Consider the following 22,470-nt stretch of genomic DNA (forward strand, 5'->3'; position numbering starts at 1 on the left):
AGTTCCGTCTGAACTTTATATAAGACGGTGCGGCTCAGTCAGTCACTCAGTGTTGCCTGAGAGGGCAACACTGCAACAGCCGGCCGCCAGGCTGTCTTTTTTTTGCACATTTATTTGCCTCCAGGAGGCCACAAGAGGGAGACAAGGGACTGCAAAATGGAAAATAGGCATCCACCAACTTTACAGACAACTTCTCTTTGCTCCTACAACCTCCATCCTTGCACAGTTTGTTATTCTTCCAGGTAACATAGTAACAAATCCAAATTGCTGCTCTCTTTGTAGGCAAGCAAGGGTTTGTTGCAACTGCAATTCTTACTTCTTCTTGGAAATGTAGGGACGACAGTACATTCCATCACATCCATCTAGTGTACACAGGTAGGTCCATTGTGGCGGGCGGGCTGCTTTAATGGCTGTTTGCTGTTCCCCCTACTCCACTCCACTATTTGACTGTGGTGCTGCATCAATCAATCAGTGGCTGGCTCAGGTGCAGCTCTTTAACCTACCTAAAAGGGAGGGCGGAGAGAAGACAAGGAAGGTGAATGAGCTGTTCCAATGTGAAATGCCGGAAACACAGAAACACAGAAGACACACACACACACACACACACACACACACACACAACAAGAGGTGGCAATGTATTAATTAATTGCATTTAATAAATGAGCTCATTATCACACATGACTGTACAAATGCATTGTCCAACAGGTGTTGAAATAATGGGATTAAAAGGGGAGATCCCATCAGAAAGACAAAAACAATAGCAAACACAAATAGCACTTTTGGAATCTGATTTTAGTCAACACATAAGGGAAGGGTGCACCGGTCCTGGAAATACTGCAATACCAGGTCAATGCGTGGAGTGGACAGAGCAAGCTCTATTTCCATCTCCCTGTTCTAAAAATCCATTTAATATATGGTCCCCAGATAGGGGACGTATCAGATATTAAACTGATAAGAACAGATACTACACTTGATCTTAGCCAAAAGGCCGAGAAGCGATAACCCGAGCGGCCCTTGCCTTGCCCGAGCCTGTCCCATACTGCTGTTCACCCCTTGCAGCGATTGATTCAGCCTACTCCTAGGCAATTCCATGGGGCCCTGCAGGCTCACACACATTTACAGCTACTAAGCGGGAGGGAGGTGAATAAAGGCCGGAGAGGAAGCTACACAGGATTTGCTTCTTTTGCTTGCACCACAATGCAGTGCTGAAAGAGGAGGAATCTACATAAAAACGCCTTCCTGGCAACGCCCAAATGCCCTCCTGCCATGCAGATAAACACTGGCAGCGGCAGCAAGTGCATGCCCACAGCCACCCCTTGTTCCTTCACACCTTGTATCAGCTGTAATCCAGTCCAGTCCAGTCCAGTGCTGCCTGCTGAGCAGCACTGACCAACACTGCCTGGGCCCAGGCTTTTATCTATCTCTGAGGCAGGCCCCATTATGATGTCAGAAAGCTGGCTCTGGAATCCTGAGGGCTCCACTATGACACGTGCAAAGTTCCGTCTGAACTTTATATAAGACGGTGCGGCTCAGTCAGTCACTCAGTGTTGCCTGAGAGGGCAACACTGCAACAGCCGGCCGCCAGGCTGTCTTTTTTTTGCACATTTATTTGCCTCCAGGAGGCCACAAGAGGGAGACAAGGGACTGCAAAATGGAAAATAGGCATCCACCAACTTTACAGACAACTTCTCTTTGCTCCTACAACCTCCATCCTTGCACAGTTTGTTATTCTTCCAGGTAACATAGTAACAAATCCAAATTGCTGCTCTCTTTGTAGGCAAGCAAGGGTTTGTTGCAACTGCAATTCTTACTTCTTCTTGGAAATGTAGGGACGACAGTACATTCCATCACATCCATCTAGTGTACACAGGTAGGTCCATTGTGGCGGGCGGGCTGCTTTAATGGCTGTTTGCTGTTCCCCCTACTCCACTCCACTATTTGACTGTGGTGCTGCATCAATCAATCAGTGGCTGGCTCAGGTGCAGCTCTTTAACCTACCTAAAAGGGAGGGCGGAGAGAAGACAAGGAAGGTGAATGAGCTGTTCCAATGTGAAATGCCGGAAACACAGAAACACAGAAGACACACACACACACACACACACACACACACACACACACACACACACACACACACACACACACACACACACACACACACAAGAGGTGGCAATGTATTAATTAATTGCATTTAATAAATGAGCTCATTATCACACATGACTGTACAAATGCATTGTCCAACAGGTGTTGAAATAATGGGATTAAAAGGGGAGATCCCATCAGAAAGACAAAAACAATAGCAAACACAAATAGCACTTTTGGAATCTGATTTTAGTCAACACATAAGGGAAGGGTGCACCGGTCCTGGAAATACTGCAATACCAGGTCAATGCGTGGAGTGGACAGAGCAAGCTCTATTTCCATCTCCCTGTTCTAAAAATCCATTTAATATATGGTCCCCAGATAGGGGACGTATCAGATATTAAACTGATAAGAACAGATACTACACTTGATCTTAGCCAAAAGGCCGAGAAGCGATAACCCGAGCGGCCCTTGCCTTGCCCGAGCCTGTCCCATACTGCTGTTCACCCCTTGCAGCGATTGATTCAGCCTACTCCTAGGCAATTCCATGGGGCCCTGCAGGCTCACACACATTTACAGCTACTAAGCGGGAGGGAGGTGAATAAAGGCCGGAGAGGAAGCTACACAGGATTTGCTTCTTTTGCTTGCACCACAATGCAGTGCTGAAAGAGGAGGAATCTACATAAAAACGCCTTCCTGGCAACGCCCAAATGCCCTCCTGCCATGCAGATAAACACTGGCAGCGGCAGCAAGTGCATGCCCACAGCCACCCCTTGTTCCTTCACACCTTGTATCAGCTGTAATCCAGTCCAGTCCAGTCCAGTGCTGCCTGCTGAGCAGCACTGACCAACACTGCCTGGGCCCAGGCTTTTATCTATCTCTGAGGCAGGCCCCATTATGATGTCAGAAAGCTGGCTCTGGAATCCTGAGGGCTCCACTATGACACGTGCAAAGTTCCGTCTGAACTTTATATAAGACGGTGCGGCTCAGTCAGTCACTCAGTGTTGCCTGAGAGGGCAACACTGCAACAGCCGGCCGCCAGGCTGTCTTTTTTTTGCACATTTATTTGCCTCCAGGAGGCCACAAGAGGGAGACAAGGGACTGCAAAATGGAAAATAGGCATCCACCAACTTTACAGACAACTTCTCTTTGCTCCTACAACCTCCATCCTTGCACAGTTTGTTATTCTTCCAGGTAACATAGTAACAAATCCAAATTGCTGCTCTCTTTGTAGGCAAGCAAGGGTTTGTTGCAACTGCAATTCTTACTTCTTCTTGGAAATGTAGGGACGACAGTACATTCCATCACATCCATCTAGTGTACACAGGTAGGTCCATTGTGGCGGGCGGGCTGCTTTAATGGCTGTTTGCTGTTCCCCCTACTCCACTCCACTATTTGACTGTGGTGCTGCATCAATCAATCAGTGGCTGGCTCAGGTGCAGCTCTTTAACCTACCTAAAAGGGAGGGCGGAGAGAAGACAAGGAAGGTGAATGAGCTGTTCCAATGTGAAATGCCGGAAACACAGAAACACAGAAGACACACACACACACACACACACACACACACACACACACACACACACACACACACACACACACACACACACACACAACAAGAGGTGGCAATGTATTAATTAATTGCATTTAATAAATGAGCTCATTATCACACATGACTGTACAAATGCATTGTCCAACAGGTGTTGAAATAATGGGATTAAAAGGGGAGATCCCATCAGAAAGACAAAAACAATAGCAAACACAAATAGCACTTTTGGAATCTGATTTTAGTCAACACATAAGGGAAGGGTGCACCGGTCCTGGAAATACTGCAATACCAGGTCAATGCGTGGAGTGGACAGAGCAAGCTCTATTTCCATCTCCCTGTTCTAAAAATCCATTTAATATATGGTCCCCAGATAGGGGACGTATCAGATATTAAACTGATAAGAACAGATACTACACTTGATCTTAGCCAAAAGGCCGAGAAGCGATAACCCGAGCGGCCCTTGCCTTGCCCGAGCCTGTCCCATACTGCTGTTCACCCCTTGCAGCGATTGATTCAGCCTACTCCTAGGCAATTCCATGGGGCCCTGCAGGCTCACACACATTTACAGCTACTAAGCGGGAGGGAGGTGAATAAAGGCCGGAGAGGAAGCTACACAGGATTTGCTTCTTTTGCTTGCACCACAATGCAGTGCTGAAAGAGGAGGAATCTACATAAAAACGCCTTCCTGGCAACGCCCAAATGCCCTCCTGCCATGCAGATAAACACTGGCAGCGGCAGCAAGTGCATGCCCACAGCCACCCCTTGTTCCTTCACACCTTGTATCAGCTGTAATCCAGTCCAGTCCAGTCCAGTGCTGCCTGCTGAGCAGCACTGACCAACACTGCCTGGGCCCAGGCTTTTATCTATCTCTGAGGCAGGCCCCATTATGATGTCAGAAAGCTGGCTCTGGAATCCTGAGGGCTCCACTATGACACGTGCAAAGTTCCGTCTGAACTTTATATAAGACGGTGCGGCTCAGTCAGTCACTCAGTGTTGCCTGAGAGGGCAACACTGCAACAGCCGGCCGCCAGGCTGTCTTTTTTTTGCACATTTATTTGCCTCCAGGAGGCCACAAGAGGGAGACAAGGGACTGCAAAATGGAAAATAGGCATCCACCAACTTTACAGACAACTTCTCTTTGCTCCTACAACCTCCATCCTTGCACAGTTTGTTATTCTTCCAGGTAACATAGTAACAAATCCAAATTGCTGCTCTCTTTGTAGGCAAGCAAGGGTTTGTTGCAACTGCAATTCTTACTTCTTCTTGGAAATGTAGGGACGACAGTACATTCCATCACATCCATCTAGTGTACACAGGTAGGTCCATTGTGGCGGGCGGGCTGCTTTAATGGCTGTTTGCTGTTCCCCCTACTCCACTCCACTATTTGACTGTGGTGCTGCATCAATCAATCAGTGGCTGGCTCAGGTGCAGCTCTTTAACCTACCTAAAAGGGAGGGCGGAGAGAAGACAAGGAAGGTGAATGAGCTGTTCCAATGTGAAATGCCGGAAACACAGAAACACAGAAGACACACACACACACACACACACACACACACACACACACACACACACACACACACACACACACACACACACACACACACAAGAGGTGGCAATGTATTAATTAATTGCATTTAATAAATGAGCTCATTATCACACATGACTGTACAAATGCATTGTCCAACAGGTGTTGAAATAATGGGATTAAAAGGGGAGATCCCATCAGAAAGACAAAAACAATAGCAAACACAAATAGCACTTTTGGAATCTGATTTTAGTCAACACATAAGGGAAGGGTGCACCGGTCCTGGAAATACTGCAATACCAGGTCAATGCGTGGAGTGGACAGAGCAAGCTCTATTTCCATCTCCCTGTTCTAAAAATCCATTTAATATATGGTCCCCAGATAGGGGACGTATCAGATATTAAACTGATAAGAACAGATACTACACTTGATCTTAGCCAAAAGGCCGAGAAGCGATAACCCGAGCGGCCCTTGCCTTGCCCGAGCCTGTCCCATACTGCTGTTCACCCCTTGCAGCGATTGATTCAGCCTACTCCTAGGCAATTCCATGGGGCCCTGCAGGCTCACACACATTTACAGCTACTAAGCGGGAGGGAGGTGAATAAAGGCCGGAGAGGAAGCTACACAGGATTTGCTTCTTTTGCTTGCACCACAATGCAGTGCTGAAAGAGGAGGAATCTACATAAAAACGCCTTCCTGGCAACGCCCAAATGCCCTCCTGCCATGCAGATAAACACTGGCAGCGGCAGCAAGTGCATGCCCACAGCCACCCCTTGTTCCTTCACACCTTGTCAGCTGTAATCCAGTCCAGTCCAGTCCAGTGCTGCCTGCTGAGCAGCACTGACCAACACTGCCTGGGCCCAGGCTTTTATCTATCTCTGAGGCAGGCCCCATTATGATGTCAGAAAGCTGGCTCTGGAATCCTGAGGGCTCCACTATGACACGTGCAAAGTTCCGTCTGAACTTTATATAAGACGGTGCGGCTCAGTCAGTCACTCAGTGTTGCCTGAGAGGGCAACACTGCAACAGCCGGCCGCCAGGCTGTCTTTTTTTTGCACATTTATTTGCCTCCAGGAGGCCACAAGAGGGAGACAAGGGACTGCAAAATGGAAAATAGGCATCCACCAACTTTACAGACAACTTCTCTTTGCTCCTACAACCTCCATCCTTGCACAGTTTGTTATTCTTCCAGGTAACATAGTAACAAATCCAAATTGCTGCTCTCTTTGTAGGCAAGCAAGGGTTTGTTGCAACTGCAATTCTTACTTCTTCTTGGAAATGTAGGGACGACAGTACATTCCATCACATCCATCTAGTGTACACAGGTAGGTCCATTGTGGCGGGCGGGCTGCTTTAATGGCTGTTTGCTGTTCCCCCTACTCCACTCCACTATTTGACTGTGGTGCTGCATCAATCAATCAGTGGCTGGCTCAGGTGCAGCTCTTTAACCTACCTAAAAGGGAGGGCGGAGAGAAGACAAGGAAGGTGAATGAGCTGTTCCAATGTGAAATGCCGGAAACACAGAAACACAGAAGACACACACACACACACACACACACACACACACACACAACAAGAGGTGGCAATGTATTAATTAATTGCATTTAATAAATGAGCTCATTATCACACATGACTGTACAAATGCATTGTCCAACAGGTGTTGAAATAATGGGATTAAAAGGGGAGATCCCATCAGAAAGACAAAAACAATAGCAAACACAAATAGCACTTTTGGAATCTGATTTTAGTCAACACATAAGGGAAGGGTGCACCGGTCCTGGAAATACTGCAATACCAGGTCAATGCGTGGAGTGGACAGAGCAAGCTCTATTTCCATCTCCCTGTTCTAAAAATCCATTTAATATATGGTCCCCAGATAGGGGACGTATCAGATATTAAACTGATAAGAACAGATACTACACTTGATCTTAGCCAAAAGGCCGAGAAGCGATAACCCGAGCGGCCCTTGCCTTGCCCGAGCCTGTCCCATACTGCTGTTCACCCCTTGCAGCGATTGATTCAGCCTACTCCTAGGCAATTCCATGGGGCCCTGCAGGCTCACACACATTTACAGCTACTAAGCGGGAGGGAGGTGAATAAAGGCCGGAGAGGAAGCTACACAGGATTTGCTTCTTTTGCTTGCACCACAATGCAGTGCTGAAAGAGGAGGAATCTACATAAAAACGCCTTCCTGGCAACGCCCAAATGCCCTCCTGCCATGCAGATAAACACTGGCAGCGGCAGCAAGTGCATGCCCACAGCCACCCCTTGTTCCTTCACACCTTGTATCAGCTGTAATCCAGTCCAGTCCAGTCCAGTGCTGCCTGCTGAGCAGCACTGACCAACACTGCCTGGGCCCAGGCTTTTATCTCTGAGGCAGGCCCCATTATGATGTCAGAAAGCTGGCTCTGGAATCCTGAGGGCTCCACTATGACACGTGCAAAGTTCCGTCTGAACTTTATATAAGACGGTGCGGCTCAGTCAGTCACTCAGTGTTGCCTGAGAGGGCAACACTGCAACAGCCGGCCGCCAGGCTGTCTTTTTTTTGCACATTTATTTGCCTCCAGGAGGCCACAAGAGGGAGACAAGGGACTGCAAAATGGAAAATAGGCATCCACCAACTTTACAGACAACTTCTCTTTGCTCCTACAACCTCCATCCTTGCACAGTTTGTTATTCTTCCAGGTAACATAGTAACAAATCCAAATTGCTGCTCTCTTTGTAGGCAAGCAAGGGTTTGTTGCAACTGCAATTCTTACTTCTTCTTGGAAATGTAGGGACGACAGTACATTCCATCACATCCATCTAGTGTACACAGGTAGGTCCATTGTGGCGGGCGGGCTGCTTTAATGGCTGTTTGCTGTTCCCCCTACTCCACTCCACTATTTGACTGTGGTGCTGCATCAATCAATCAGTGGCTGGCTCAGGTGCAGCTCTTTAACCTACCTAAAAGGGAGGGCGGAGAGAAGACAAGGAAGGTGAATGAGCTGTTCCAATGTGAAATGCCGGAAACACAGAAACACAGAAGACACACACACACACACACACACACACACACACACACACACACACACACACACACACACACACACACACACACACAACAAGAGGTGGCAATGTATTAATTAATTGCATTTAATAAATGAGCTCATTATCACACATGACTGTACAAATGCATTGTCCAACAGGTGTTGAAATAATGGGATTAAAAGGGGAGATCCCATCAGAAAGACAAAAACAATAGCAAACACAAATAGCACTTTTGGAATCTGATTTTAGTCAACACATAAGGGAAGGGTGCACCGGTCCTGGAAATACTGCAATACCAGGTCAATGCGTGGAGTGGACAGAGCAAGCTCTATTTCCATCTCCCTGTTCTAAAAATCCATTTAATATATGGTCCCCAGATAGGGGACGTATCAGATATTAAACTGATAAGAACAGATACTACACTTGATCTTAGCCAAAAGGCCGAGAAGCGATAACCCGAGCGGCCCTTGCCTTGCCCGAGCCTGTCCCATACTGCTGTTCACCCCTTGCAGCGATTGATTCAGCCTACTCCTAGGCAATTCCATGGGGCCCTGCAGGCTCACACACATTTACAGCTACTAAGCGGGAGGGAGGTGAATAAAGGCCGGAGAGGAAGCTACACAGGATTTGCTTCTTTTGCTTGCACCACAATGCAGTGCTGAAAGAGGAGGAATCTACATAAAAACGCCTTCCTGGCAACGCCCAAATGCCCTCCTGCCATGCAGATAAACACTGGCAGCGGCAGCAAGTGCATGCCCACAGCCACCCCTTGTTCCTTCACACCTTGTATCAGCTGTAATCCAGTCCAGTCCAGTCCAGTGCTGCCTGCTGAGCAGCACTGACCAACACTGCCTGGGCCCAGGCTTTTATCTCTGAGGCAGGCCCCATTATGATGTCAGAAAGCTGGCTCTGGAATCCTGAGGGCTCCACTATGACACGTGCAAAGTTCCGTCTGAACTTTATATAAGACGGTGCGGCTCAGTCAGTCACTCAGTGTTGCCTGAGAGGGCAACACTGCAACAGCCGGCCGCCAGGCTGTCTTTTTTTTGCACATTTATTTGCCTCCAGGAGGCCACAAGAGGGAGACAAGGGACTGCAAAATGGAAAATAGGCATCCACCAACTTTACAGACAACTTCTCTTTGCTCCTACAACCTCCATCCTTGCACAGTTTGTTATTCTTCCAGGTAACATAGTAACAAATCCAAATTGCTGCTCTCTTTGTAGGCAAGCAAGGGTTTGTTGCAACTGCAATTCTTACTTCTTCTTGGAAATGTAGGGACGACAGTACATTCCATCACATCCATCTAGTGTACACAGGTAGGTCCATTGTGGCGGGCGGGCTGCTTTAATGGCTGTTTGCTGTTCCCCCTACTCCACTCCACTATTTGACTGTGGTGCTGCATCAATCAATCAGTGGCTGGCTCAGGTGCAGCTCTTTAACCTACCTAAAAGGGAGGGCGGAGAGAAGACAAGGAAGGTGAATGAGCTGTTCCAATGTGAAATGCCGGAAACACAGAAACACAGAAGACACACACACACACACACACACACACACACACACACACACACACAACAAGAGGTGGCAATGTATTAATTAATTGCATTTAATAAATGAGCTCATTATCACACATGACTGTACAAATGCATTGTCCAACAGGTGTTGAAATAATGGGATTAAAAGGGGAGATCCCATCAGAAAGACAAAAACAATAGCAAACACAAATAGCACTTTTGGAATCTGATTTTAGTCAACACATAAGGGAAGGGTGCACCGGTCCTGGAAATACTGCAATACCAGGTCAATGCGTGGAGTGGACAGAGCAAGCTCTATTTCCATCTCCCTGTTCTAAAAATCCATTTAATATATGGTCCCCAGATAGGGGACGTATCAGATATTAAACTGATAAGAACAGATACTACACTTGATCTTAGCCAAAAGGCCGAGAAGCGATAACCCGAGCGGCCCTTGCCTTGCCCGAGCCTGTCCCATACTGCTGTTCACCCCTTGCAGCGATTGATTCAGCCTACTCCTAGGCAATTCCATGGGGCCCTGCAGGCTCACACACATTTACAGCTACTAAGCGGGAGGGAGGTGAATAAAGGCCGGAGAGGAAGCTACACAGGATTTGCTTCTTTTGCTTGCACCACAATGCAGTGCTGAAAGAGGAGGAATCTACATAAAAACGCCTTCCTGGCAACGCCCAAATGCCCTCCTGCCATGCAGATAAACACTGGCAGCGGCAGCAAGTGCATGCCCACAGCCACCCCTTGTTCCTTCACACCTTGTATCAGCTGTAATCCAGTCCAGTCCAGTCCAGTGCTGCCTGCTGAGCAGCACTGACCAACACTGCCTGGGCCCAGGCTTTTATCTCTGAGGCAGGCCCCATTATGATGTCAGAAAGCTGGCTCTGGAATCCTGAGGGCTCCACTATGACACGTGCAAAGTTCCGTCTGAACTTTATATAAGACGGTGCGGCTCAGTCAGTCACTCAGTGTTGCCTGAGAGGGCAACACTGCAACAGCCGGCCGCCAGGCTGTCTTTTTTTTGCACATTTATTTGCCTCCAGGAGGCCACAAGAGGGAGACAAGGGACTGCAAAATGGAAAATAGGCATCCACCAACTTTACAGACAACTTCTCTTTGCTCCTACAACCTCCATCCTTGCACAGTTTGTTATTCTTCCAGGTAACATAGTAACAAATCCAAATTGCTGCTCTCTTTGTAGGCAAGCAAGGGTTTGTTGCAACTGCAATTCTTACTTCTTCTTGGAAATGTAGGGACGACAGTACATTCCATCACATCCATCTAGTGTATGTACACAGGTAGGTCCATTGTGGCGGGCGGGCTGCTTTAATGGCTGTTTGCTGTTCCCCCTACTCCACTCCACTATTTGACTGTGGTGCTGCATCAATCAATCAGTGGCTGGCTCAGGTGCAGCTCTTTAACCTACCTAAAAGGGAGGGCGGAGAGAAGACAAGGAAGGTGAATGAGCTGTTCCAATGTGAAATGCCGGAAACACAGAAACACAGAAGACACACACACACACACACACACACACACACACACACACACACACACACACACACACACACACACACACACACAAGAGGTGGCAATGTATTAATTAATTGCATTTAATAAATGAGCTCATTATCACACATGACTGTACAAATGCATTGTCCAACAGGTGTTGAAATAATGGGATTAAAAGGGGAGATCCCATCAGAAAGACAAAAACAATAGCAAACACAAATAGCACTTTTGGAATCTGATTTTAGTCAACACATAAGGGAAGGGTGCACCGGTCCTGGAAATACTGCAATACCAGGTCAATGCGTGGAGTGGACAGAGCAAGCTCTATTTCCATCTCCCTGTTCTAAAAATCCATTTAATATATGGTCCCCAGATAGGGGACGTATCAGATATTAAACTGATAAGAACAGATACTACACTTGATCTTAGCCAAAAGGCCGAGAAGCGATAACCCGAGCGGCCCTTGCCTTGCCCGAGCCTGTCCCATACTGCTGTTCACCCCTTGCAGCGATTGATTCAGCCTACTCCTAGGCAATTCCATGGGGCCCTGCAGGCTCACACACATTTACAGCTACTAAGCGGGAGGGAGGTGAATAAAGGCCGGAGAGGAAGCTACACAGGATTTGCTTCTTTTGCTTGCACCACAATGCAGTGCTGAAAGAGGAGGAATCTACATAAAAACGCCTTCCTGGCAACGCCCAAATGCCCTCCTGCCATGCAGATAAACACTGGCAGCGGCAGCAAGTGCATGCCCACAGCCACCCCTTGTTCCTTCACACCTTGTATCAGCTGTAATCCAGTCCAGTCCAGTCCAGTGCTGCCTGCTGAGCAGCACTGACCAACACTGCCTGGGCCCAGGCTTTTATCTATCTCTGAGGCAGGCCCCATTATGATGTCAGAAAGCTGGCTCTGGAATCCTGAGGGCTCCACTATGACACGTGCAAAGTTCCGTCTGAACTTTATATAAGACGGTGCGGCTCAGTCAGTCACTCAGTGTTGCCTGAGAGGGCAACACTGCAACAGCCGGCCGCCAGGCTGTCTTTTTTTTGCACATTTATTTGCCTCCAGGAGGCCACAAGAGGGAGACAAGGGACTGCAAAATGGAAAATAGGCATCCACCAACTTTACAGACAACTTCTCTTTGCTCCTACAACCTCCATCCTTGCACAGTTTGTTATTCTTCCAGGTAACATAGTAACAAATCCAAATTGCTGCTCTCTTTGTAGGCAAGCAAGGGTTTGTTGCAACTGCAATTCTTACTTCTTCTTGGAAATGTAGGGACGACAGTACATTCCATCACATCCATCTAGTGTACACAGGTAGGTCCATTGTGGCGGGCGGGCTGCTTTAATGGCTGTTTGCTGTTCCCCCTACTCCACTCCACTATTTGACTGTGGTGCTGCATCAATCAATCAGTGGCTGGCTCAGGTGCAGCTCTTTAACCTACCTAAAAGGGAGGGCGGAGAGAAGACAAGGAAGGTGAATGAGCTGTTCCAATGTGAAATGCCGGAAACACAGAAACACAGAAGACACACACACACACACACACACACACACACACACACAACAAGAGGTGGCAATGTATTAATTAATTGCATTTAATAAATGAGCTCATTATCACACATGACTGTACAAATGCATTGTCCAACAGGTGTTGAAATAATGGGATTAAAAGGGGAGATCCCATCAGAAAGACAAAAACAATAGCAAACACAAATAGCACTTTTGGAATCTGATTTTAGTCAACACATAAGGGAAGGGTGCACCGGTCCTGGAAATACTGCAATACCAGGTCAATGCGTGGAGTGGACAGAGCAAGCTCTATTTCCATCTCCCTGTTCTAAAAATCCATTTAATATATGGTCCCCAGATAGGGGACGTATCAGATATTAAACTGATAAGAACAGATACTACACTTGATCTTAGCCAAAAGGCCGAGAAGCGATAACCCGAGCGGCCCTTGCCTTGCCCGAGCCTGTCCCATACTGCTGTTCACCCCTTGCAGCGATTGATTCAGCCTACTCCTAGGCAATTCCATGGGGCCCTGCAGGCTCACACACATTTACAGCTACTAAGCGGGAGGGAGGTGAATAAAGGCCGGAGAGGAAGCTACACAGGATTTGCTTCTTTTGCTTGCACCACAATGCAGTGCTGAAAGAGGAGGAATCTACATAAAAACGCCTTCCTGGCAACGCCCAAATGCCCTCCTGCCATGCAGATAAACACTGGCAGCGGCAGCAAGTGCATGCCCACAGCCACCCCTTGTTCCTTCACACCTTGTATCAGCTGTAATCCAGTCCAGTCCAGTCCAGTGCTGCCTGCTGAGCAGCACTGACCAACACTGCCTGGGCCCAGGCTTTTATCTATCTCTGAGGCAGGCCCCATTATGATGTCAGAAAGCTGGCTCTGGAATCCTGAGGGCTCCACTATGACACGTGCAAAGTTCCGTCTGAACTTTATATAAGACGGTGCGGCTCAGTCAGTCACTCAGTGTTGCCTGAGAGGGCAACACTGCAACAGCCGGCCGCCAGGCTGTCTTTTTTTTGCACATTTATTTGCCTCCAGGAGGCCACAAGAGGGAGACAAGGGACTGCAAAATGGAAAATAGGCATCCACCAACTTTACAGACAACTTCTCTTTGCTCCTACAACCTCCATCCTTGCACAGTTTGTTATTCTTCCAGGTAACATAGTAACAAATCCAAATTGCTGCTCTCTTTGTAGGCAAGCAAGGGTTTGTTGCAACTGCAATTCTTACTTCTTCTTGGAAATGTAGGGACGACAGTACATTCCATCACATCCATCTAGTGTACACAGGTAGGTCCATTGTGGCGGGCGGGCTGCTTTAATGGCTGTTTGCTGTTCCCCCTACTCCACTCCACTATTTGACTGTGGTGCTGCATCAATCAATCAGTGGCTGGCTCAGGTGCAGCTCTTTAACCTACCTAAAAGGGAGGGCGGAGAGAAGACAAGGAAGGTGAATGAGCTGTTCCAATGTGAAATGCCGGAAACACAGAAACACAGAAGACACACACACACACACACACACACACACACACACACACACACACACACACACACACACACACACACAACAAGAGGTGGCAATGTATTAATTAATTGCATTTAATAAATGAGCTCATTATCACACATGACTGTACAAATGCATTGTCCAACAGGTGTTGAAATAATGGGATTAAAAGGGGAGATCCCATCAGAAAGACAAAAACAATAGCAAACACAAATAGCACTTTTGGAATCTGATTTTAGTCAACACATAAGGGAAGGGTGCACCGGTCCTGGAAATACTGCAATACCAGGTCAATGCGTGGAGTGGACAGAGCAAGCTCTATTTCCATCTCCCTGTTCTAAAAATCCATTTAATATATGGTCCCCAGATAGGGGACGTATCAGATATTAAACTGATAAGAACAGATACTACACTTGATCTTAGCCAAAAGGCCGAGAAGCGATAACCCGAGCGGCCCTTGCCTTGCCCGAGCCTGTCCCATACTGCTGTTCACCCCTTGCAGCGATTGATTCAGCCTACTCCTAGGCAATTCCATGGGGCCCTGCAGGCTCACACACATTTACAGCTACTAAGCGGGAGGGAGGTGAATAAAGGCCGGAGAGGAAGCTACACAGGATTTGCTTCTTTTGCTTGCACCACAATGCAGTGCTGAAAGAGGAGGAATCTACATAAAAACGCCTTCCTGGCAACGCCCAAATGCCCTCCTGCCATGCAGATAAACACTGGCAGCGGCAGCAAGTGCATGCCCACAGCCACCCCTTGTTCCTTCACACCTTGTATCAGCTGTAATCCAGTCCAGTCCAGTCCAGTGCTGCCTGCTGAGCAGCACTGACCAACACTGCCTGGGCCCAGGCTTTTATCTATCTCTGAGGCAGGCCCCATTATGATGTCAGAAAGCTGGCTCTGGAATCCTGAGGGCTCCACTATGACACGTGCAAAGTTCCGTCTGAACTTTATATAAGACGGTGCGGCTCAGTCAGTCACTCAGTGTTGCCTGAGAGGGCAACACTGCAACAGCCGGCCGCCAGGCTGTCTTTTTTTTGCACATTTATTTGCCTCCAGGAGGCCACAAGAGGGAGACAAGGGACTGCAAAATGGAAAATAGGCATCCACCAACTTTACAGACAACTTCTCTTTGCTCCTACAACCTCCATCCTTGCACAGTTTGTTATTCTTCCAGGTAACATAGTAACAAATCCAAATTGCTGCTCTCTTTGTAGGCAAGCAAGGGTTTGTTGCAACTGCAATTCTTACTTCTTCTTGGAAATGTAGGGACGACAGTACATTCCATCACATCCATCTAGTGTACACAGGTAGGTCCATTGTGGCGGGCGGGCTGCTTTAATGGCTGTTTGCTGTTCCCCCTACTCCACTCCACTATTTGACTGTGGTGCTGCATCAATCAATCAGTGGCTGGCTCAGGTGCAGCTCTTTAACCTACCTAAAAGGGAGGGCGGAGAGAAGACAAGGAAGGTGAATGAGCTGTTCCAATGTGAAATGCCGGAAACACAGAAACACAGAAGACACACACACACACACACACACACACACACACACACAACAAGAGGTGGCAATGTATTAATTAATTGCATTTAATAAATGAGCTCATTATCACACATGACTGTACAAATGCATTGTCCAACAGGTGTTGAAATAATGGGATTAAAAGGGGAGATCCCATCAGAAAGACAAAAACAATAGCAAACACAAATAGCACTTTTGGAATCTGATTTTAGTCAACACATAAGGGAAGGGTGCACCGGTCCTGGAAATACTGCAATACCAGGTCAATGCGTGGAGTGGACAGAGCAAGCTCTATTTCCATCTCCCTGTTCTAAAAATCCATTTAATATATGGTCCCCAGATAGGGGACGTATCAGATATTAAACTGATAAGAACAGATACTACACTTGATCTTAGCCAAAAGGCCGAGAAGCGATAACCCGAGCGGCCCTTGCCTTGCCCGAGCCTGTCCCATACTGCTGTTCACCCCTTGCAGCGATTGATTCAGCCTACTCCTAGGCAATTCCATGGGGCCCTGCAGGCTCACACACATTTACAGCTACTAAGCGGGAGGGAGGTGAATAAAGGCCGGAGAGGAAGCTACACAGGATTTGCTTCTTTTGCTTGCACCACAATGCAGTGCTGAAAGAGGAGGAATCTACATAAAAACGCCTTCCTGGCAACGCCCAAATGCCCTCCTGCCATGCAGATAAACACTGGCAGCGGCAGCAAGTGCATGCCCACAGCCACCCCTTGTTCCTTCACACCTTGTATCAGCTGTAATCCAGTCCAGTCCAGTCCAGTGCTGCCTGCTGAGCAGCACTGACCAACACTGCCTGGGCCCAGGCTTTTATCTATCTCTGAGGCAGGCCCCATTATGATGTCAGAAAGCTGGCTCTGGAATCCTGAGGGCTCCACTATGACACGTGCAAAGTTCCGTCTGAACTTTATATAAGACGGTGCGGCTCAGTCAGTCACTCAGTGTTGCCTGAGAGGGCAACACTGCAACAGCCGGCCGCCAGGCTGTCTTTTTTTTGCACATTTATTTGCCTCCAGGAGGCCACAAGAGGGAGACAAGGGACTGCAAAATGGAAAATAGGCATCCACCAACTTTACAGACAACTTCTCTTTGCTCCTACAACCTCCATCCTTGCACAGTTTGTTATTCTTCCAGGTAACATAGTAACAAATCCAAATTGCTGCTCTCTTTGTAGGCAAGCAAGGGTTTGTTGCAACTGCAATTCTTACTTCTTCTTGGAAATGTAGGGACGACAGTACATTCCATCACATCCATCTAGTGTACACAGGTAGGTCCATTGTGGCGGGCGGGCTGCTTTAATGGCTGTTTGCTGTTCCCCCTACTCCACTCCACTATTTGACTGTGGTGCTGCATCAATCAATCAGTGGCTGGCTCAGGTGCAGCTCTTTAACCTACCTAAAAGGGAGGGCGGAGAGAAGACAAGGAAGGTGAATGAGCTGTTCCAATGTGAAATGCCGGAAACACAGAAACACAGAAGACACACACACACACACACACACACACACACACACACACACACACACACACACACACACACACACACACACACACAACAAGAGGTGGCAATGTATTAATTAATTGCATTTAATAAATGAGCTCATTATCACACATGACTGTACAAATGCATTGTCCAACAGGTGTTGAAATAATGGGATTAAAAGGGGAGATCCCATCAGAAAGACAAAAACAATAGCAAACACAAATAGCACTTTTGGAATCTGATTTTAGTCAACACATAAGGGAAGGGTGCACCGGTCCTGGAAATACTGCAATACCAGGTCAATGCGTGGAGTGGACAGAGCAAGCTCTATTTCCATCTCCCTGTTCTAAAAATCCATTTAATATATGGTCCCCAGATAGGGGACGTATCAGATATTAAACTGATAAGAACAGATACTACACTTGATCTTAGCCAAAAGGCCGAGAAGCGATAACCCGAGCGGCCCTTGCCTTGCCCGAGCCTGTCCCATACTGCTGTTCACCCCTTGCAGCGATTGATTCAGCCTACTCCTAGGCAATTCCATGGGGCCCTGCAGGCTCACACACATTTACAGCTACTAAGCGGGAGGGAGGTGAATAAAGGCCGGAGAGGAAGCTACACAGGATTTGCTTCTTTTGCTTGCACCACAATGCAGTGCTGAAAGAGGAGGAATCTACATAAAAACGCCTTCCTGGCAACGCCCAAATGCCCTCCTGCCATGCAGATAAACACTGGCAGCGGCAGCAAGTGCATGCCCACAGCCACCCCTTGTTCCTTCACACCTTGTATCAGCTGTAATCCAGTCCAGTCCAGTCCAGTGCTGCCTGCTGAGCAGCACTGACCAACACTGCCTGGGCCCAGGCTTTTATCTATCTCTGAGGCAGGCCCCATTATGATGTCAGAAAGCTGGCTCTGGAATCCTGAGGGCTCCACTATGACACGTGCAAAGTTCCGTCTGAACTTTATATAAGACGGTGCGGCTCAGTCAGTCACTCAGTGTTGCCTGAGAGGGCAACACTGCAACAGCCGGCCGCCAGGCTGTCTTTTTTTTGCACATTTATTTGCCTCCAGGAGGCCACAAGAGGGAGACAAGGGACTGCAAAATGGAAAATAGGCATCCACCAACTTTACAGACAACTTCTCTTTGCTCCTACAACCTCCATCCTTGCACAGTTTGTTATTCTTCCAGGTAACATAGTAACAAATCCAAATTGCTGCTCTCTTTGTAGGCAAGCAAGGGTTTGTTGCAACTGCAATTCTTACTTCTTCTTGGAAATGTAGGGACGACAGTACATTCCATCACATCCATCTAGTGTACACAGGTAGGTCCATTGTGGCGGGCGGGCTGCTTTAATGGCTGTTTGCTGTTCCCCCTACTCCACTCCACTATTTGACTGTGGTGCTGCATCAATCAATCAGTGGCTGGCTCAGGTGCAGCTCTTTAACCTACCTAAAAGGGAGGGCGGAGAGAAGACAAGGAAGGTGAATGAGCTGTTCCAATGTGAAATGCCGGAAACACAGAAACACAGAAGACACACACACACACACACACACACACACACACACACACACACACACACACACACACACACACACACACACACACAACAAGAGGTGGCAATGTATTAATTAATTGCATTTAATAAATGAGCTCATTATCACACATGACTGTACAAATGCATTGTCCAACAGGTGTTGAAATAATGGGATTAAAAGGGGAGATCCCATCAGAAAGACAAAAACAATAGCAAACACAAATAGCACTTTTGGAATCTGATTTTAGTCAACACATAAGGGAAGGGTGCACCGGTCCTGGAAATACTGCAATACCAGGTCAATGCGTGGAGTGGACAGAGCAAGCTCTATTTCCATCTCCCTGTTCTAAAAATCCATTTAATATATGGTCCCCAGATAGGGGACGTATCAGATATTAAACTGATAAGAACAGATTTTTGATTGAAAATTGCTTTATTGACAATCAATCGTCATCATACAAACATTACTGCGACGCAGCGCAAGCCATGAAGCAGCAAATAATAAATAATAACAGTCGTCAAACATAACATGACAGTATAATACACAGTACAGGCTAGCCTATGCTATACATTACACCACATGCTACACTAACATTCTTGCATTCACTAACGCCAAACAACAAAGCATTATAGACAAGTGATGGGATAGGGGAGTGGGTAGGAGGGGATAGGGAAGGGGGAAATCACAGGCCCGAAGCTTTATTGAAAGACAACACACAAGAAGGGAGAGTGGGGGGAAGGGGAGTATCAGTCCTCTTCCTCATCGACGTCCGGGCTGTCCCAGGTGGAATAGTCTCTGAGCAGGCTGTGGATCAGCCTGCGGCAGTCCTGGACGGACACACTCTCTCTCCGCAAAATCAGACGATTCCTGGCGAACCATATAGCGTCCTTAAAACAGTTCATAAGGCGCCAGGCTTCCTGGATTGCTCCATCCGTGGTATTCCCAGAAAATAGTCCATAAAGTACCGAGCGGTACGACAGTCTGTTCCTGGGAACTGAGTCCTTGAGTTCGTGTTCCAAGGCTTTCAACAGACCCTGTGCAAAGGGGCACTGCCAGAAAATGTGCAAAGATGTTTCCTCCGTGAAGGGGCACCTGGGGCAGTACCGGGTCTTGCACAGGTTGCGGGCATGCATGAATGACCTAAGAGGCAGTCCTCCCTGGATGGCCATCCATGAAATGTCCTTGTGCCCGTTGGTCAACCTGCCAGATGACACGTTAGTCCAAACAGTCTCCAACGTGTCGGCATGAAGCCCTGGAACAAACTCCAGTGAGTCCTTTGCTCTGATGTGCTTGTGGATCGTCTTAGGTTTCCACAAGTCGGGCTTAAGACCCTCCAGTTGATGCTCCCTCACAAACCGGACGACATCTCCGTAGAACCAGGGAGCGTGCCAGTTGTAAGGGAAGGAGCTGTCCCACTTATCCCAGCCAAAACCTCGCCAGAGGGGAAGGAGGAAGTAGCGGGACATGGCCTTGCCCGCAGAGCCGTTTGCTGTCCTCAGAGTCCTACGAACACAGTCACATACAAAAGCGATCCGCAGCAGAGTGGGAATGTCGGGTATACCCTTCCCACCTTTGCGGGGCTCCTTGTACATAACAGTCCGCTTTACTCTGTCCATTTTCGAGCCCCAGATGAAGCGAAACACAGTCCTGGTAATGGCCCTCGAGACCGTTGCAAGAGGGGGCCATGCCTGTGCAGTGTATTGTAGCACAGGCAAGACTTCGTTACGCAGGACCATTGCTTTGCCCTCAATAGTGAGTTGTCTGAGGCTCCACAGTCCGATCCTTTGGTTGACTTTGGCCAAGCGTTCTTCCCACGACTTTAGGGCTGCACCTTCCTTACCGAACCAGACTCCCAGAATTTTGATGAAGTCCGGCTTGATAGTAAACGGGAAGGAGGCAGGAGAAGGCAGGTACCACTTTCCGAAGAGCATGGCTTCCGACTTCCCGCAGTTGACTTTTGCCCCTGAAGCGCGTCCGAACTCCTCACAGGTCTGGACGAGTGCAGTCACCGAACTCTGGTCAGCGCAGAAGACGGTCACGTCGTCCATGTACAGCGAGCATTTGACCTCGAAGTGTCCTGGACCTGGTGCGGTGATCCCTCTGATCTCTCCATTCTGCCGGATAGCCTCTGCGAAGAGCTCTATAACACAAACAAAAAGGAGAGGTGAAAGAGGACAGCCTTGTCTAACCCCCGACGATACAGGAAAGGGGTCAGTCTTCCAGCCGTTCACCAGCACCGAGCTGTAAATATCGCAATACATCAGGTTAACATACAAACAGAACAACCTGCCAAGCCGCAGCCTACGCAGAGCCTTACCCATGAATTCGTGAGAGACCCGGTCAAAAGCCTTCTCCTGATCCAGACTGACCAGGGCCGCGTGTGTACGGCGGCTTTGCATGTAATGCACCGTGTCCCTCACCAGGGCAAGACTGTCGGCCACCCTACGGCCAGGAATGCCGCAGGTTTGGTCCGATCCGATGATCTGTCCGATGACAACCTTCAGTCTGTTGGTCAATACTTTGGCGAGGATCTTGTAGTCCACGTTCAGGAGAGAGATGGGACGCCAGTTTTTCAGGTCACATCTCTCCCCCTTCCGCTTATACAAGATCGTGATCATGCCTTCTCTCAAGGACGGTGGCATTCTACCCTCCACCACCATCTCCTCATAGAGCTCCAGTAGGTCCGGACAGATCAAGTCCCCCAGCGCTACATAGAGCTCTGCTGGGAGACCATCACTGCCCGGGGTCCTGCCGGGTCTGAAGGATTTAGCGGCAGAGAGCAGTTCCTCCACCGTCAGGGGTACATCCATAGCCTCCGTACCTGCAGGATCAAGATGATTAGTGATACCTGACAGGAATTTATCGGCGGCTTCGGGGTCAGTGGTTTTCCGGGAGTAGAGGCTTCGGTAGTAGTCTGTGACGACTCCCATCACCTCCTTCTTCCCAGAATGCATGTTTCCGGTCTCATCTCGGAGTTCCTTCAGGGGCGTGTGGCCGGCATGGAGTTTCCTGAAAAAGAACGAGTTACATTTCTCACCCTTCTCCAGGTTCTCCACCTTGGAACGAAAGACAATTCGCTTGGATTCCTCCTCAAAGTGCCTTTTCAGGCCCTTTTTGGCTTCCTCCAGCTCCTTCCTGACGTCCCAGCCGCATTGAAGGAGGTCTTGCAGGGATCGCAGCTGACGCTGCATCTCTCTGAAGTCTCTCTTCCTCTCACACGCCTGTTGACGACTTTTTGCCTGAAAGAAACAACGAAATTCAACTTTAACATATTCCCACCAGTCACAGGTTTTGTCAAAGAAAACTTTATCATTCCTCCAAACAATATAGGCATCTCTAAGTTCCGCCAGTACCTCCTCTCTTTCCAGCAGGGCACAATTCAGCTTCCAGGAGCCAGGGCCGGGAGGAAAACCGTGGCCGATGGCACCCTGGAAGAGAATGGCCCTGTGGTCAGAGAAGAAGCAGGGGACCATGGAGTGCCCATGCTGCTTGACTGCCCGGGAGGTGAACACAAAGTCAATCCGAGAACGAAGTGAGCCATCGGGTCGGCTCCATGAATAGTTCACAGAGCCGATCCCCATGGAGCCCACCACGTCCTGCAAGGATGCTTCGGTTACCATCTCGATAAGCAGTTTGGAACTGACATCCAGCTTGATTGAAGTGCCG

At 48.3% G+C, this 22,470-nt stretch overlaps 13 non-coding genes across 13 annotated transcripts; all 13 read right to left on the reverse strand.

The window, feature by feature from the left end:
- Positions 1–809: 809 nt before the first annotated feature.
- LOC142696192 (U2 spliceosomal RNA) lies at positions 810–1,000 on the reverse strand. Its single transcript, XR_012864178.1, has one exon. It is a non-coding gene; the product is annotated as a U2 spliceosomal RNA (small nuclear RNA).
- A 1,345-nt stretch (positions 1,001–2,345) lies between these two features.
- On the reverse strand, positions 2,346–2,536 carry LOC142696193 (U2 spliceosomal RNA). The gene has a single exon (XR_012864179.1). It is a non-coding gene; the product is annotated as a U2 spliceosomal RNA (small nuclear RNA).
- A 1,344-nt stretch (positions 2,537–3,880) lies between these two features.
- LOC142696194 (U2 spliceosomal RNA) lies at positions 3,881–4,071 on the reverse strand. The gene has a single exon (XR_012864180.1). It is a non-coding gene; the product is annotated as a U2 spliceosomal RNA (small nuclear RNA).
- Positions 4,072–5,416: 1,345 nt separating this feature from the next.
- On the reverse strand, positions 5,417–5,607 carry LOC142696196 (U2 spliceosomal RNA). The gene has a single exon (XR_012864182.1). It is a non-coding gene; the product is annotated as a U2 spliceosomal RNA (small nuclear RNA).
- A 1,304-nt stretch (positions 5,608–6,911) lies between these two features.
- LOC142696199 (U2 spliceosomal RNA) lies at positions 6,912–7,102 on the reverse strand. The gene has a single exon (XR_012864183.1). It is a non-coding gene; the product is annotated as a U2 spliceosomal RNA (small nuclear RNA).
- A 1,340-nt stretch (positions 7,103–8,442) lies between these two features.
- LOC142696200 (U2 spliceosomal RNA) lies at positions 8,443–8,633 on the reverse strand. The gene has a single exon (XR_012864184.1). It is a non-coding gene; the product is annotated as a U2 spliceosomal RNA (small nuclear RNA).
- A 1,310-nt stretch (positions 8,634–9,943) lies between these two features.
- On the reverse strand, positions 9,944–10,134 carry LOC142696201 (U2 spliceosomal RNA). The gene has a single exon (XR_012864185.1). It is a non-coding gene; the product is annotated as a U2 spliceosomal RNA (small nuclear RNA).
- Positions 10,135–11,473: 1,339 nt separating this feature from the next.
- Positions 11,474–11,664, reverse strand: LOC142696202 (U2 spliceosomal RNA). The gene has a single exon (XR_012864186.1). It is a non-coding gene; the product is annotated as a U2 spliceosomal RNA (small nuclear RNA).
- Positions 11,665–12,970: 1,306 nt separating this feature from the next.
- On the reverse strand, positions 12,971–13,161 carry LOC142696203 (U2 spliceosomal RNA). Its single transcript, XR_012864187.1, has one exon. It is a non-coding gene; the product is annotated as a U2 spliceosomal RNA (small nuclear RNA).
- Positions 13,162–14,497: 1,336 nt separating this feature from the next.
- On the reverse strand, positions 14,498–14,688 carry LOC142696204 (U2 spliceosomal RNA). The gene has a single exon (XR_012864188.1). It is a non-coding gene; the product is annotated as a U2 spliceosomal RNA (small nuclear RNA).
- Positions 14,689–15,994: 1,306 nt separating this feature from the next.
- Positions 15,995–16,185, reverse strand: LOC142696205 (U2 spliceosomal RNA). The gene has a single exon (XR_012864189.1). It is a non-coding gene; the product is annotated as a U2 spliceosomal RNA (small nuclear RNA).
- A 1,344-nt stretch (positions 16,186–17,529) lies between these two features.
- On the reverse strand, positions 17,530–17,720 carry LOC142696206 (U2 spliceosomal RNA). The gene has a single exon (XR_012864190.1). It is a non-coding gene; the product is annotated as a U2 spliceosomal RNA (small nuclear RNA).
- A 1,344-nt stretch (positions 17,721–19,064) lies between these two features.
- Positions 19,065–19,251, reverse strand: LOC142696217 (U2 spliceosomal RNA). The gene has a single exon (XR_012864196.1). It is a non-coding gene; the product is annotated as a U2 spliceosomal RNA (small nuclear RNA).
- Positions 19,252–22,470: the final 3,219 nt, after the last annotated feature.

This window comes from Rhinoderma darwinii (assembly GCF_050947455.1).
Source record: "Rhinoderma darwinii isolate aRhiDar2 chromosome 5 unlocalized genomic scaffold, aRhiDar2.hap1 SUPER_5_unloc_5, whole genome shotgun sequence".
Lineage (NCBI taxonomy): Eukaryota > Metazoa > Chordata > Amphibia > Anura > Rhinodermatidae > Rhinoderma > Rhinoderma darwinii.